General features: G+C 38.2%; 1 protein-coding gene across 6 annotated transcripts in view; it reads left to right on the forward strand.

Annotated features, from left to right (window-relative positions):
- KANK1 (KN motif and ankyrin repeat domains 1) overlaps nt 1–15,576 on the forward strand; it is a 191,103-nt gene that overhangs the window by 56,346 nt on the left and 119,181 nt on the right. For all 6 annotated transcript variants that reach the window (XM_023522689.1, XM_023522688.1, XM_011379102.2 and 3 more), the window contains one exon: nt 8,137–8,262. The gene's annotated coding sequence lies outside the window, so the exon portion shown is untranslated. The remainder of the gene's footprint in view (nt 1–8,136; nt 8,263–15,576) is intronic.

A 15,576-nucleotide genomic window follows, 5' to 3' on the forward strand; every position in this document is an offset into this window, starting at 1 on the left:
AACCACTGGCTTATACAATCTTCCCACAGTCGTTTATGTAGTTTAAATGCTCTGTGTTGCTGAAGTGATCACGTAAGGTAGGAAGCAGTAGGGCAGCCTCCTTCGAGCTCCGCAGAACCCCACTTTTCAAGATGCAGAGAGAAGATAGTTAAGGAAATAGGAGAGGAACTAATATTTGAGTTGTTTCTGCTGTGCAAGGCACCTGTGTCTGTTTTTCCTCAAGGTCCTTTGTATTCGGTCTTCACCCTAATCATATCTGTACCATAATATGTCCTCGTGCCTCATGGGTACTTCTCATTTTCTACCTGTAATCTCGGTCCCAACAGCAGTCTCAGCCATTTGCTTTGATTCTTCGATAGTCACTTGGAGTTGATACTCCATTTCATTTTGGGAGCCGTGCATTGGCTCATGGGGTGTGCAGTTTGTGTTTGAGAGCTAGGAAGTTTCCTGCTTTGGTGCTTCTTTCTGGAACAGTAATTTTATTTCAGGCATATGGGGGTGGGAGGAGGGATTTTTTTTTCTTGTAAAGCATTACATTTCCTGTACCTAAGGTAAGGTGCTAGGTGAACAACTGTTGAATAAATATTCCTACTACTAACACAAAGATTATATACTCTCATAAAGAGTTCATGCCCACCCTTCAAATTCACTTCTCTGTTTATTTAAGGCAACAGTTCTCAAAATATGATCCCTGGATCAGCAGCAGCAGCAGCAACTGGGAACATGTTAGAAGTACATTCTCAGGCCATACCCCAGACCCACTGGATCAGAAACTCTGAGGCTGGGGTCCAACAGTCTATGCTTTGCTAAGCCCCCAAAGTGACTGCGATTTATGCTAACATTTGAGAACCACTGGCCTTAGATTATGAGGAGTAGGTTTTTGTTTATTTATTTATTTTTTTAACGGTACCTTTTATTATAATTTTCTGGGAAAGTAAAGATGTTTCTCATTTAAACTTTGAGGATAAAAGTACACTGAACTTCATATGGCATGTTCCAACACACCTGACAGACAGGTGCTGATCATTACCTGCTCGAAAGCCATTCTCTCTCACTCAGAGTAGAGCCAGGGGCCTCCTGCCACCTCATCCCAGGTCACCCCCAGATGTGGTCACTTCCTCCATGCAGAGCTGAAAAAGGAGAAACACTGGAGAGCATAGAACTTTCTATCCTGGGGTTTATGACTTAAAAGGTAGAAGTGAACCAAATGGTAAACCCATTGGAAAGGAAGTAACTTTTTTATCTGATCATTAAAAAAAAGGAAGGAGGGTAAAAAATTATGAATATTAGCAGTATGCTTTAATAGCAGTCAGTCAGATATTTCATTTCCTATTGATTTATTCTAAAGCTGAAAAGCCTTGTTCTTGAGTCTCTATAAAAAATTAAAAATTTTTAATGTACCTATTTAATTTCTCCCCTAGCACTGTACTATAGTTTTAAGAGTATATCTCATTGTTGATTTTTAAAAAATTGTATAGCTTTATGAACAGCTAGATGTATACATTGTTATAACATCGATGCGTGCTTTTAAGGAAAAATCAGGTGTGACAATTGAAAATACCCATTGCCAAGTTGGACTATTCTTTTCCATTTCAAGAAATTGTACATGGATGTTAATGAGAAAAATTATTTCGAACCCTACAAATTATGTCAGAAAACTGATAGTACTCTAGACAACTGTTATCTCCCATCTCTTTAAAATAGTTACCTTTTATTTGAAATGTAGACCCAAACTATTCTAAAAATTCCATTTTAAGATGATAAGCCTATCCAAGGGGAAGGGCTGAGAGCAGAGCACTCTCATAACTCTTGGAGTTTTACTATTATATCTTGATTTAATAAAATGTCCACAGCTCAAGACAGGAGGAGAAATTGACTATATAAAGGTTTAAACATATGTAAATGTATATATATGTATATATACACACACATGCATACACATATATTATACATGTGCATACAAAAAGTCAATATAAATAAAACGTCACCTAAGGTATTCAGCAAGGTATTCAGCAAGCCTAGAAAAATAGGGTTCAGTGATGTAAAATTTGGTCAGGGAAGCACACCAAAATGAAGTGTGCCCAACTGAGGAACTAGACTGTACCATGTTCCCTCCCTTATTTCCCCTGGGTCTTCTTCCCTCTGGTCTGATTCAGTGCTCATCCAGCACACCCCATTATTAGCTTGATAACACGGTAACTGGGAAAGAATGGTATTTAGTTGGGAATCTTTGGCTACAAGGAACAAAACCAACTTGAGGACGGTTTTATCAGGATACTTAAGTACTCCAAAAGAATCCAGAGTCCTTAGAGACAAACTAGAATCACAAGTGGGAAAGCAGAAGGAAGTTGAAGGACTCTCTGTGTTGTCTCTAGTGCACCCAGCTTCCTCCTCAGCTTTCTGCATAGCAACTTTCTCTGCAACGCTGTTCACAGGTCCACGTTGCAGGTCTGCCTGCATGTGGACCCTGGTGGGCAGCGCCTCAGTCACCATTCCAAAGCCCTAGGAGAGAAACATCTTGCCCATCGTGGGTCTGAGGTCATCACTTGGTCCAGCGAGCCATGGCTGGGTGAGGGTTATGTGCAGTGGGAAGCTGTAAGGGAGACCCACCTCTGACCCCGTGGCTGGATCAGAAAATTCCAAAGAAGGGTACCCTTCCTTCATTGGTTCATTTGCTTACTCAGTTGTTAATTTGAATTGGGAATGAATCTTAGTCCATGAACTCAGGAGTGCAAGAAAGAGTGCATTTTTCTAAATCAACTTAGTTTTGACTCTAAGCTTCTACCTTGCTCCGGTAGCAATAAAGTTAACCTCAGTTAACCTTGGGTCTCTTTCTTATACCATCCTCCCAGGGCTATGCCAAGGTTCTAGGTTCTTACTACATGTCATGAGCTCAGGAAGGTCCCTTGGGTCATCTGTTCACACTGGTCCCTGCTGCTTCTAGGCTACATTGGACACAGCTAGGAGACCAGTCTCAACATATAGCCATTTTCGTGGGGCTCCTGCACATCCAAGGGTGCTTCCAGGGAGCAGGTGCATCTCTCTGCTGCTCTCAGTCTCATGCTTACTCTCCTCCAAGAAGGTCCTCTTAGTCTGGGGAATTTTGCTCTCTTCTCAAACCCTGTTTTCCTTAAGGAAGCCTGACCACAGCCTCCCCAAAACGGAAGCCAGAGTTCTCTAACCACGTGAATGAGGGAAGTTAAGAGAGAAAAACATTGAGAAAGCTGCCTTCCCCGGTCAGTAACCCAAGTGGCTGCTGCAGCCAGGCACTGTGGTAGGCTCTGCCTTCCCTGGTGTCATCAAGCAGCAGTGGCCTGTGGTCAGATCCCCACTTGAAGGTATTACCTGCTCTTCCTCGTGGCTGCTGATTTGTGGGTGGCTGTACCTACACCAGACTGGCAGGGGGAATCGAAGTATTGTTGTTTAGCCGTTTCCAAAGCCAGTTTATTTCAGAAGAGTAGCCTTTAAATTCCTAAGCATTTTCTATAAATCTTCAGTGAATTCATAAAAGTATGGAGAGAGGTTTCCTTTTCACTTTTCTGGCGATGGGTAGTTTAGTTCTATTAATACTCCTGCAAAGAAACTCATCTTCCTGGCTTTCTCACACTGAGCACTTTTGCCTTCAGACTTATCAATAACTAGACTGACTAATTTTGAATGCGATCGAGTTAAATGATCAGCTACCTTCCTTTGCCATTATTTCAGATGCTGCCTTGCCCACAGCATATCTAATGCATTAAAAAATAAAAACGGTTTGGGGGGGATATATTTAGCATTAAATCAAGGGGAACCCCATATGAGATGATAAAGTTTGCACACAACATTTATTTATTTTATCTTGGGCAACCAGCATATTACGGAGTGTCTATGAATGCCTCTTCATCTAGAATTTCAGTACAAGCTGTACGTAAAATATTTATACAGGTCAGTGCTGCTTCACCCTTACAAAAGCATAGGTTCAGGTGTATACTGTTACCACAGACGTCATAAACATGTAAGCAGCCGAAGAACCTTTAAGGGTATTTGGAGTGTTAGAAAGTCAAGAATCTATCATGGGATTAAGTTTGTAGTAACTGATAAAGTGGCCTTGGCTTCTAAACAGAAATATTTATCTTGCTACCAAAATGGCACTTCATAGTAAAGACACGTCATAGAGGGAGCAGAAGAGAGTTTACTAATGGGGAACTTAAAAGAATGAATGGTGCAGAAGCTGGTAACCCGGTTTTTTGTTGGCAGAGTGATTGGAGTCATCACTGGGATGACTGACTGTTCAGAAAGAAATGTTACTAAAGACGCACCTGGGAATAATTCTGTTACCAAGTCTTTTTTAGGATCAATACAAAGCTTATTTGTAAAATGAAAATCTAACTTTAATTTTACTAACTGTGAATACCTATTACAGAGAGGAATGATAACACCTGCCTAAATGGGCTCTTTGTAAGGACTAAAAGAATAAGGCACCCTAGTAAGTACTTAGTAACAGCAATTTTTATTTGTTATAACAATGATTACAGCCACTCACAACTTTACCTGCATTTTCTTTAATCCTCAGAATAGACCAGTAGAGTAGTAGTGTTTCCACTTCAGAGAGGAAGCTGTTTGCAACACATAGGACGAAGTATCCTGATATAAAAGTACCTCTGTATCCTTATGACAAGGGTCCCCTCTGATTCTGCTAGGCTTGAGTGGGTTTTGTTCCTTATAGCCCAAGGTTTTCAATTAATCTACCATCTTCTCTCCGTTATTAGGGTACCAAGTTAATAATATCCCTGGTGGATAAAGAAGTACTACAAATGAATAACATGAACATTCTAGCAGAAAAATAAAGGACACACATAAGATGTGCAAAAAAGTAAAAAAATGTTCAGTCTCAGAGAAAATGCTAGTGAAAATGAACTTTTTAAATCTATAAAATAGGATAATTTAAAAAATAATACTACACAGCTTTAGCGGGAATGTGGAGACGTGTACCTCCCCCTCATATACCACTCGTGTACCACTGGAGCATGGAGTGGGTCCGGCATTCTGTAGGGCAAGTTACCAACAATGTCGTGTCCATATATTTTCCATACATTTGACCCGTGACTTTATCACTAGCAAATACTTAATGTTCTGTTTGAGGATAGTCATCTCACTATTATCTACCTAATCAAAAATTGAAGGTGGCTTAAGTGCTTCAAAGGGATTTATTAAAATGGATTTTTTTTACAGTCATTAAAAATAAAGGTATAGAGGACTATGAAGTGACACAATACTTCTGTCAGAGTAAATGGAACAAGCAGGTTACACATAATACTATGCAATTAACTTTTAATAAAAATTATATATGCTTACACATTTGCATATTGTGTTTATAAGTGTGTCAAGCATACATATGAAAGTGGAAGAAGATTTTTAAAATGCTGATACCGTTTTAATTTTTTCTTGATCATATTTGGTTTTTCTAAACTTACAGTTAAAAAGAAGCACTACTTTGAAGGAAAAAAGTGTTTCCAGTTATCTTTTTGACCATTCAGTATAAATGATATAGATTATCCAAAGGTAGTAATATAGTATTTGACCTAAATCTGGACTTTTGCTCTGTTGATCTGATACACTTTAGTGTCTGTTTTTTTTTTTTTCTCTGCTATGGGAATAACTATCATTTACCTAAAGCAGGAAAATATTTAAATGTTCAGACTTGATAGCACATAGCTGTTAAATAATTGTTTAAGGTTTCACAGAGAACTAAAATCAGGCACACAAGGGTGCTGTTGAGGAGAGGCTGGAAAGATTTGCAGTCTGTTATTTTTGGTTGAGCTCTGTCTCTGCGTATGGAGAGGTGAGAAGCCAGGGAGTTAGAGTGAGGTGAGGTGTTTTTATTGGTCTGTTAAGTCAGGTAAGTGTCAGGGTAGAAAATGACCGACACAAACCTTTTTGACTCGCTAAGGACAGATCTTGATAGGCGTCTCTGCTTGTCTCAATTTGCCCTCCTAGTTTCTCCTCAGTCCTCTGCAATCTTCATCCAGTACCATCCCTGCTGAAAATTGCCCTCAGGGGTCACCAGTGACCTCCTTACCTACCCATTGTTAAATCCAGTGACATCTGTTCAGTCCCTGTCTACAGGATTTGACTTTACTCACTTTTCTTTGGGCTAATGTACTTCTCTACTCTCATGGTTATTCTCTGTAACCACCTCTCTGTGTCTTTTTCATCTATTCTTCCTTTGTCTCCCTTCATCCTTCACTGCGTCTTCTATTCATTCTCCTTAGAATTTTCATTTAGTCTTGGGGTTCCAACCATCTTTTTTTGAGATGACCGTTCAGCAAACAGTCTTTCCCCATTGTGAGTCATTCCTGTTGTTGCTAGGAGTTTGGTCAAAACTGTTTTTTTAAAATAGAACGTGTTTACTTTGACACAAAATCTGCAGACATTAGACATATTTAGAGCTCATCTGCTGGCTCCATGAAGAGACCCCAGATTGTCTATGAATGGTCTGCTCTTGATGGTGGAATAGACTCCTGTGTGAGCTTCTCCACACAAATGAAAATGGTGAAGTTAATAAAAGAATCTTACCTCAAGGCAAAAAAGGCTTGTAAATTTCAAAGAAAACAAACAAAACATTTGCAAAGCCAAAAAATACTAGGTTCATAAAAACGCTAATGTGGTCCATGCTGAAGTGAAAAACTAACTTAAAATAGTCAAATAGCCTCTTTCCAGCTGGACAATTAAGCTCAGTAAACACAAAACAATGGGAAATTCCATTAAGACACTGTGTGAGGGTTAAATTGTCTGGAAAGTGGGCTTTGCCAGGGCCATGGACTTGAGCAGGGCCTTGACAGAGGGGAAAAGAAAAGCTGTATCTACGTGAGGAATGATGTGTTCATTCAAAAGCAGGTGTATTGTGTTCTTTGGAACATAATCAGACTTACCTGATTAGGGAAGAAAGTGTTTGTTGGAAATTGAAGGAAGATTGGATAAAGTGGGTCTAGATTATGGAAGAACCTGAAAGTCAGTAGAGGAGTTTAGGTTTGATGGAAGAGAAATTTATTACTACCATGGATAAGGATGTAAGAGAATGCTAGATTTGGAAATTAGAAGAACAGAGAACTTCAGAGTGGAAGGTATCCTGTAAGGTGGGGTGAGAGTGACTATTTGTTGAGTACCTGCTATATGTCAGGCACAAGATCTCATAGTTCTTGTTCTCAACCTTAAGGGTAGATGATCATATTCCTATTTTATACATAATACATTGAGCTTTGAGGAAATATAATTTGTCTAATTTCTACAGAGTTCCTGGACCAAGATTCAAGTCCAGGGACATCAGACTTAGAAGCACAACAAGGTTAGAGAACATTGAAACCAGTTCTTCATTTTACAGTCAAGAAAATTGAGACCCAGGAAATAGGGGACCTGTTCAGGGTTATACAGGTAATAGGATGAAAGCAGTTGCTCTGCAAGAGAAAGTGGATAGGTAGTGATCTGTGGAGAGAAGCCAGGTTAGAGCCTGCTGTTGTAAACAGGTGGGGGTGCCAAAGAATTTGGTAATACCAGTCAATTGGAGTGAAAAAGATGAGGTAGAGAACAGTAGAACATTCAAGGGAAAGTGGTGATAGACTAACTGATCTTGGAATGAAGGATGATAGAGAAGGATGACTTGAAAATAATCGCACGATTTTAATCTCAGGAAACTTCCATTTACAGAGAAAATCCTCAGTGGGGCTAGTTTTAAAAGAAAGGCTATTTGTTTCTTATGGAGTGGTCTGACTGAAATGACATATCAAAATATAATGATAGATGGTATTTATGAGCTGACTGACGTACATATTGACAGATACATGGGGAACAGTAATGGAAATGAAGGTGAAAGGCTGCGAGGACCCAGCCCTTTTCTTAGACATGATGGTGAGATACCCCAACAGCAAGTGACCGGCTTTTACTTAAAGCAGAAGAGACTCGAGTGCGTGATATTTGAGGTTCTCTTTTATTTGGGCCTGCCCCTCCCACCCCAGCAGAAAAATGACGTAACTATACTTGATTCCTAAAGTGCATAGCTGCCTCTCGTAATTGATTTCCCTCTCCTGTAGGTCTCGAGCCTAAAAAAGGAGTATTACTTCATCACATTTCCCTCAACGAGACTTTTTTTTTTCCTTTCAGAATGATTGTCACTGTACTGGATGGATTGCTGAACTATTGAATTGCTTCCATGTTTTGACCACACTAGGAAATTGTCCATGGAGTTGAAATATTTATTGCAGTAATTTCTGGCCTTACATAATTGAGGTAAGGTATACTTTTTTCTATATTCCTATCATGAAGTTGTCATCTTTGTCTCCTTTCACTTTGCTTTTAGAGACACTAATCCATTCTTTCTCCCTACGTTTTATGCTCCAGTAATCCTTCAGACTGCCCCTAATCTGCAAATGTATAAGGATGCAGAAAAGACATTTATAGGAGGAAATATGAGCAAGCTGCTTGACTCAGAAGAATAAAGAGGAAAATGTATTACTCTTCAGATTAAATAAATAAAGTACCCCCATTTCCATAAGCACAATATGCATAGAGTGGATTATACTAAGAAAATCAATTGATTGAGAGAAGTATTATTAAGGCTACCTGAAAAAAAAATGGAGATGCTTAAATTTTAATATATTGCTGGCTTTATCCAAGTAAAAAAAAATCTAGAAAATACAGAGAATTTAAAAGAAGAAATATCTATTATTCCACTTCCAGAGATAATCAGTGTTAAAATTTTGCTCTATTATTTGTAATATTTGTATTACAAATACTTGTAATGATATGTGTGCTGTGTGTGTTAATTTGCTAGATTTTTGCAAATAAGTAACATCGCATGCTTGCTTCAGGCCAGGCTGTATACCAAGCACTTTACATAGGTTAATTTATTAAGTCTCGCAACCCTGTGAGGTTGGTACTTTTCTTAACTCCATTTAAAAATAAGAAAATTGAGGTTCAGAGAAATCGAATGACTTGCGCATGCTCCCACAGACAGCTGGCAAACCCACTCAGAACTAGTCAGGTACCAAAGCCTATACCAATAGAATTTTTTACACACTTCTTTTCTTTAACAAAATGCTTGTTCCTTTTTTGCTATAGCATCATTTTATGAGAGCTTGTTTGGAGGTTCTAGCAGGGGAGCGCTGCTACATACTTGTATACCCTTGACCAAAGAATGGTCCTCTTCTCTATCAGGGAATGTCGTCCTCTTCAATTGAGCGCGCAGCTTCGGGAGGGACGCACATGGAGTGGTGAGGGAGGAAGGGGACACCCACCTAGCCAGCCAGATCAGCCGAATCAATCCTAGGGATCAATAGAGTGACAAGATGTCGCAGACAGCTTCACATCCTATAGCATCATTTTAAATGACTGAAGAGTGTTCACTTATATGAGTATGCAGTGGTTTCTCTATCCCATCTCCTTTTCTTGGACATTTATGTATTTATGTATTTGTTTTTATGTATTTACTTTTAGAAACAACATTGCAGTGGACGTCTTTTGTGCACATCCATTATTTCCCTAGGACAAACTACTACAGGCGGCATTGTTGAGTTAGTGGGAATGTGGGGATTTATCATTCGAGTCTTGATACATTCTGCTAATTGTCTTTTCAAAAGGTTGTACCAGTTGATATTCTCATAGAAGTATATGGAAGTGTCTGATGACCCTATGCCCTCAGCAACACTGGTAGTTAGCAATTCAAATACTCTTGTTTGCCTTTCGTTAAGATTCCAGGTGTCCTTGCTCAGGTCCATATTCTTGCCTCTAATAATTCAGAGTGTGGCCTTCTGATTGGTTTCTCTCTCTTTGCTCTAAACCTCACTTTGTCACTAAAGGAATTGCAGGACAACAGGTAAAAGTATGGATTCTTGAGCTAGAGGCCTGGGTTCAAATTAGTTTCCCCATCAATAAAATGGAATAGTAAAAACGTCTCCTGTAGTGGTGCTAGATGATAGTTGATGTAAAGTACTTTAGAACAATGCATGATTCTTGGTACATGCTCATTAATTGGTAGCTACTACTATTGTTTTCCAGAAGTCCATGCTCATATAATTAAAAAGCCAAAAGGTATAATTGTTTAAATGCAGTATGATTATTACCAAATTCATAATCCACAGTAGAAACTAAAGTGCTGACATTATAGTATCCTTAGTGTTAACATGGTGACCAACCTGAAGGTCACCAGTAACCATCCTGCCTCAGCTGATTCTGAGAAGTCAAGGGTAATAAGGAAACAGTAATAACAGGAATAACTAGAATGTTAAAGTGCCTTATACGCTCACAGAGCACTTTCACAGACATTATCTCACTGGATCCTCACAACATAGCTGTGAGGGAGGTGAAGCAGCTATTGTTAACTTCTTCTTACAGAGGAAGAAATTGACTCAGAGGAGTTAAGTGACCCACTCACTTAAGGTCATGGAAATGGTCAATGGCAGAGCAGAGAGTGGACTCTAGGCTGATTGTAAATCCATACTTGATGCTTCATGGCAGTGATGGACTGAGGAGGTGCACGTCTAGATACTCAGGTCTAGAGGTCAAATCTTTTCCCTATGGCTTCCACCTAGACTAACTAGGAAGCAGGAATGCCTTGCCATTATCTCTCCTGCATCTGTTCTTTACATAGCAGCGTGATCTCTCTTAAGTATCATCACATTTTGCCACATCCCTGCCTGAGCCCAGCAGGGCATTCTCCGTTCTATGGCCTACAAGGGCAGGCATGATTGGGCTTTGCCTGCTCTCCAGCCTCACCTCTGTCACTCACTCTAGAACACTATGTTCCAACCCCACTGGCCTCCTTTTAATTCAAGGAACATGCCATCCTCTTCCCTGCCCCCAGGTGCTGTTCACTTGGCTTCCCCATTCACTAGCTCTGTGTCCTTGGGCAAGTTACTCACCTCTTCCTCACCTGTAACATCATAATAGTATCTATCTCAGAGTTGTTAAGAGGATTAAGTGGGTTGGTTCATGCAAAGCTCTTAGAGAACCACCCTTTTCTCAGAAGCGCCTTGTCAGTGGTTAGCAGTTTTCATGGTCATCATCTTTCAGGTTTAAGCTTAAATTTTACCTCAGAGTGCTGTCCTAACACTCATCATTCCCTTCAATATTCCCTATCTCATAATCCTGTTTTTTACCCCTTTGAGCATGTATCAAGATGCAATTATATTTTACTTTATTTTTTCTATATCCCATTCTGGCCTGTGGCTCCATAGTGTCAGGAACTGTGCTTGTGTTGTTCACAGCCAGTTCTCTGCTGCTTAAGCATATATTGTTTGTAGAGTGAATTAATTTATATCAACATCTCCAACCACAAGATTACATAGAAGTTCTCCCTACATTTTTTTTTTTGCTATAGTTTGATAGTTTCATTTTGCATTATAAAATAATTCATCTATATGAAACTTAATTCTAAGTGTGATTTGAGAGAGGAATGAAAATTAATTTTTTCCCCAAATGAGTTAGTCAACTGCAATTTTTGTGATTCTTTTAAAGAGAGCTTCTACCAGAAGGGAGGGGGGAAAGAAAAAAAATAAAATGTTAAAAAAAATTATCTATAGTATGAAAAAAAGAAATGGCATTAAAAAATAAAATAAATAAAAATAATAAAAAATAAATTTAAAAAAATAAAAAGGGCTTCAACTCAAATTATTGTCCTTAGTAACTCTGATGTTTTTTGTTTCTTTCATTTATTTGTCTCTCCTGGGATAATCCTCTTGCAAAAAAAGTAAATGTAGAAACCGTTCATTGACTTGAGTCAAATTCCTTGTGAGCATGCTGGCCTAGTAGCTAGCTGGAAAGATGCTCCTAGCATCACTTACTGTGGCCTAGTGTGGAGAGGAGGAAGGACATAATGTAACCAGCTTACAGATTTATTACATTTACTCAATATCTAATGCTGCTAAACCTGCTAGATATCTTAGATAATCTTCTTTTGGATATGCTGTCTGCCATTTAAAAGAAAACTATTGAAACCTGAAAACTTCAACATTCCAATGATTAAATTACATTTCCTTAACTGCCTCTTGCATTTAGATGAGGGATGAAAATGCTTTGGTGGACCATGTATTTTAATCTTTGGTTTGGAAAGAGCGGTCACTGTTCTTTTCCATATTTTAACTTTTAAAATTAAAATCAATGACAAAAATAATACCCATTGTCATATATTCAAGCCATAAAAGATGTATATAGAAAAAAAATTGACCATTGCAGTCCATCTTCTGGCCTACCCCTTAGTATAACCACAGCTGAGTTTATTGTATATTCTTCTAGACTTTTTAATGCTTAGTAAATATATTAGATCTTCACACACACTTGCATGCTTTTTTGGAACAATGTCATAAACTCACTTTCTTATACACATCAGCAGGCTTTAAAAACACTTGAAGCCTTTGTTTTCTGGCTGGCAGCATTTTAGAGAAGTTACTAATTAATATTTTCCCAGGGCTTTACTCTCTAAGCCCTGCTTAGTTTGTGTGAATTACTGGATGTAATCTTCCAGAGGGCAGGGGCTCGGGCACATTTAGGAATGTGGCATAATCTGATAATGATTTCCCTCTCACTACAGAGGAAGAAATGAGGATTTAAAAGGGAAGCCAGTAAAGTGGGAAAAGAGAAAATTCTTCTAAGTTCATGAGGGTGAACATTTAGCCAAAGGTTTTCCACTGGGTTAGGTAACAAGTAGATTACTTTTCATAGAAAAGGGATGGCAGATGGGGTGCTGTCAGGTTATATCCTTTTGCATAACTTCGTCTCACCTCATTCTCTTCTGCCTTCTTTTTGTTGTCATTGGTCCATGAGAATAGAAGATAAATTGAGGATGGAGTAAGGTGGAGGGCAAAGTGACTCACCAGGCTGTGCCCTTCACACTGGCATAAGAAAGCAGGCAGTTGTCTGGCCCAGCTTCTGATCTATGGTACTGCAGTCCAGAGAACTAACTGTAAGATTTCTGTAAGTGATGGGGGCTCTGGACTTATGCAGAATTGCGCTTGTCAGGGTTTTCCACAGTGCCCACCTTATTATACTAGAGAGGCAAGTTTCATTGCTTAAAGGGACAATTTACGACAGTGAGCTTATCTCCTTATTTTAGCTCTTTATGTTTTTCTGCCTCTTAATAAAATGTGAAGTCACAAAGCAATTAAATAGTAATGTAGTTTTCAGGCAGGAGGTGGAGAAGGGCTAACCAGAGGAAAAGGCTAATATGATTGACAGAGGCTGGCTGGAGATTTACATTGAGAATAACTCGTTCTTCAAAACTTTCTTCATTTTCTTGTGGGAATTATGGGGTAAATCATACACCAGTAGGATGGATGATTAAAAATGCAGGAGTTATGATTTCTTTTTGACTTTGTAAGTCTCTAAATCCTCCACCTTAACATAGAGTTCTCATTTCAAGAACCGAAATGATGGGAACCAGCCCTGCCAAGGATTAAAGTGAAGCAGAAATACTTTAAAATCTTAAATTGTTAATAAGCTGGAGATTATTTATATTTTGGAAAAATGTCTTAAAATTCGACGAAATGAAGTAGAAAATTCATGATTTTTTTCCCTTTAAACGTAAATTCACAAGTGTAGATATTTTTTAATAGTCAAAAATATTGAATGGGGTTTTAATAGTCAAAAATATTGAATGGGGTTATCTTCCAGAATTTTTAAAATAGCATTAGTAATTTTTAATAATACTTAAAATGAGGAAAATTTTGAAAAATTGAACCAAAAAATCTGGAGACTTAAGATTCCCTGTCCCACTTTCTCTAAGCTCCTTTAATATATAAAATTCCTTGTAATGATATGATGATGTTATTTATTCCAATCAAGAGAATTAAAAAAAGTATAAATTTTACATGTCATCCTTCCTTATTACAGAAACAATTTGATTTTAAGAAGTGTTAAAAAGCTGCCTCTTTTTAACTTGAAATTCTTTTATTTTGTAATAATCACATTGAAATGGCCAAAACAAATAGCTTAAATTAAAATGCAGTTGTTGGCATCACTGAGAGAAGGATTAACTAAGAATCAATTTATGTGACCCAGAAAAATAAGTGACTAAGAGGACAGCACTTTTTCTGGTGTGAATGTCTCTTGCCTGGAAGGCACTCTGAAGGGGAGAAGTCATGCCTTTGCAGGAGCACCCCTACCCCTACTCCCGACTTCACCACCACAAAAAGAAAAAAAACCAAAGCATAAAATGCAGAGCAATTCTACTGCTGTTCAGGGTGTGTTTCCAGATAGGTTACTTGTGAGATTTGTGCTGAGCAAATAGGAGAAATGTCTATTTCTAGAGCCTGGTAAAATGGTAGCAAAGAGCTTTTATACCCGATCAGTAGATCTTTTCCAAGTCCTTTATCCAGGGCGTTCCACAGAGAGGCATCTAGATGTAGAAGATGCACATCTGCACTGGTACCACTGTCTCTCGCTATTCCATCCTAAAGTAACTCAGTGGGGGATTGGAGGTTTGGTCTTACTTATAGTATGTTATTTCTTTTTAATTGTATTTATCTTAGATGAGGTTCACATAACATAAAAATGGACAATTTGGTGGCATTTTTAGTACATTCAGTTTGCACAGCTGCCATCTCTTACCTGGGGCTGAAGCATTTTCATTTCTCCAAAAGAAAACCCTGAACCCATTAAGCAGTAACTCCTGTTCCTTCCTCCCACAGCCCCTGACAATCATTAATCATCTTTTTATCTCTATGAATTTACCGATTCTGGATATCTCATGTAAATGTGTGAGCTACCCATATAAATCTCATATTTCATGTAAATTGTACAGTACATGACCTTTTGTGTCTGGCTTCTTTCACGTAGAATGTTTTTGAGGTTCATCCATGTTTTTGTAAATACCAGCCATTTTGTGGTTGAATAATGTTCTGTTATATGGATATGCCATAATTTGTTTATCCATTCATCCATTAATGGACATTTGGGTGGTTTCTACCTCTTGATTATTATGAATAACACTGCCATGAACATGGATGTATATGTATTAGTTTCCCCTTTTTAAATTCTTTTGAGAGTGTATACCTAGAGGTGAAATTGCTGGGTCATGTGACAATTCTGTTTAACTTTTTTTGACAAACTGCTAAATGATTTTTCATAGCAGCGGAACCATTTACATTTCCACCAGCAATGCATAAGGGTTCTAATTTCTCCACATTCTTGGCAGCACTTGTTATTTTTCCTTTTTTTCTCCCTAATTATAGCCATTCTTTGAGCATGAAGTAGTTGTTTCATTATGGTTTTGATTTGCACTTCCTTAATGACTAATGATGTTTGTCACTTTTTCATGTGCTTATTGGCCATTTATATTTGTTCTTTGGAGAAATAACTGTTCAAATCCTTTCCTTATTTTTTAATTGGGTCTTTGTCTTTTTGTTATATACTTGTCAGAATTCTTCAAAGTCAGGGAGTTTTACCCCTATGTTTCTTCTAAGAATTTTATGCTTTTATTGCATATATTTAGTTTATTCATCTATTTTAAGTTAATTTTTCATATCATGTGAAGTAGAGGTCTAACCTCATTCTTTTGTATGTGGGTATTCACTTGTCCCAGCACCACTTATTGAAGAGACTGTCTTTCTC

The sequence above is a fragment of the Pteropus vampyrus genome, unplaced genomic scaffold (genome assembly GCF_000151845.1).
Source record: "Pteropus vampyrus isolate Shadow unplaced genomic scaffold, Pvam_2.0 Scaffold354, whole genome shotgun sequence".
In the NCBI taxonomy this organism is placed as follows: domain Eukaryota; kingdom Metazoa; phylum Chordata; class Mammalia; order Chiroptera; family Pteropodidae; genus Pteropus; species Pteropus vampyrus.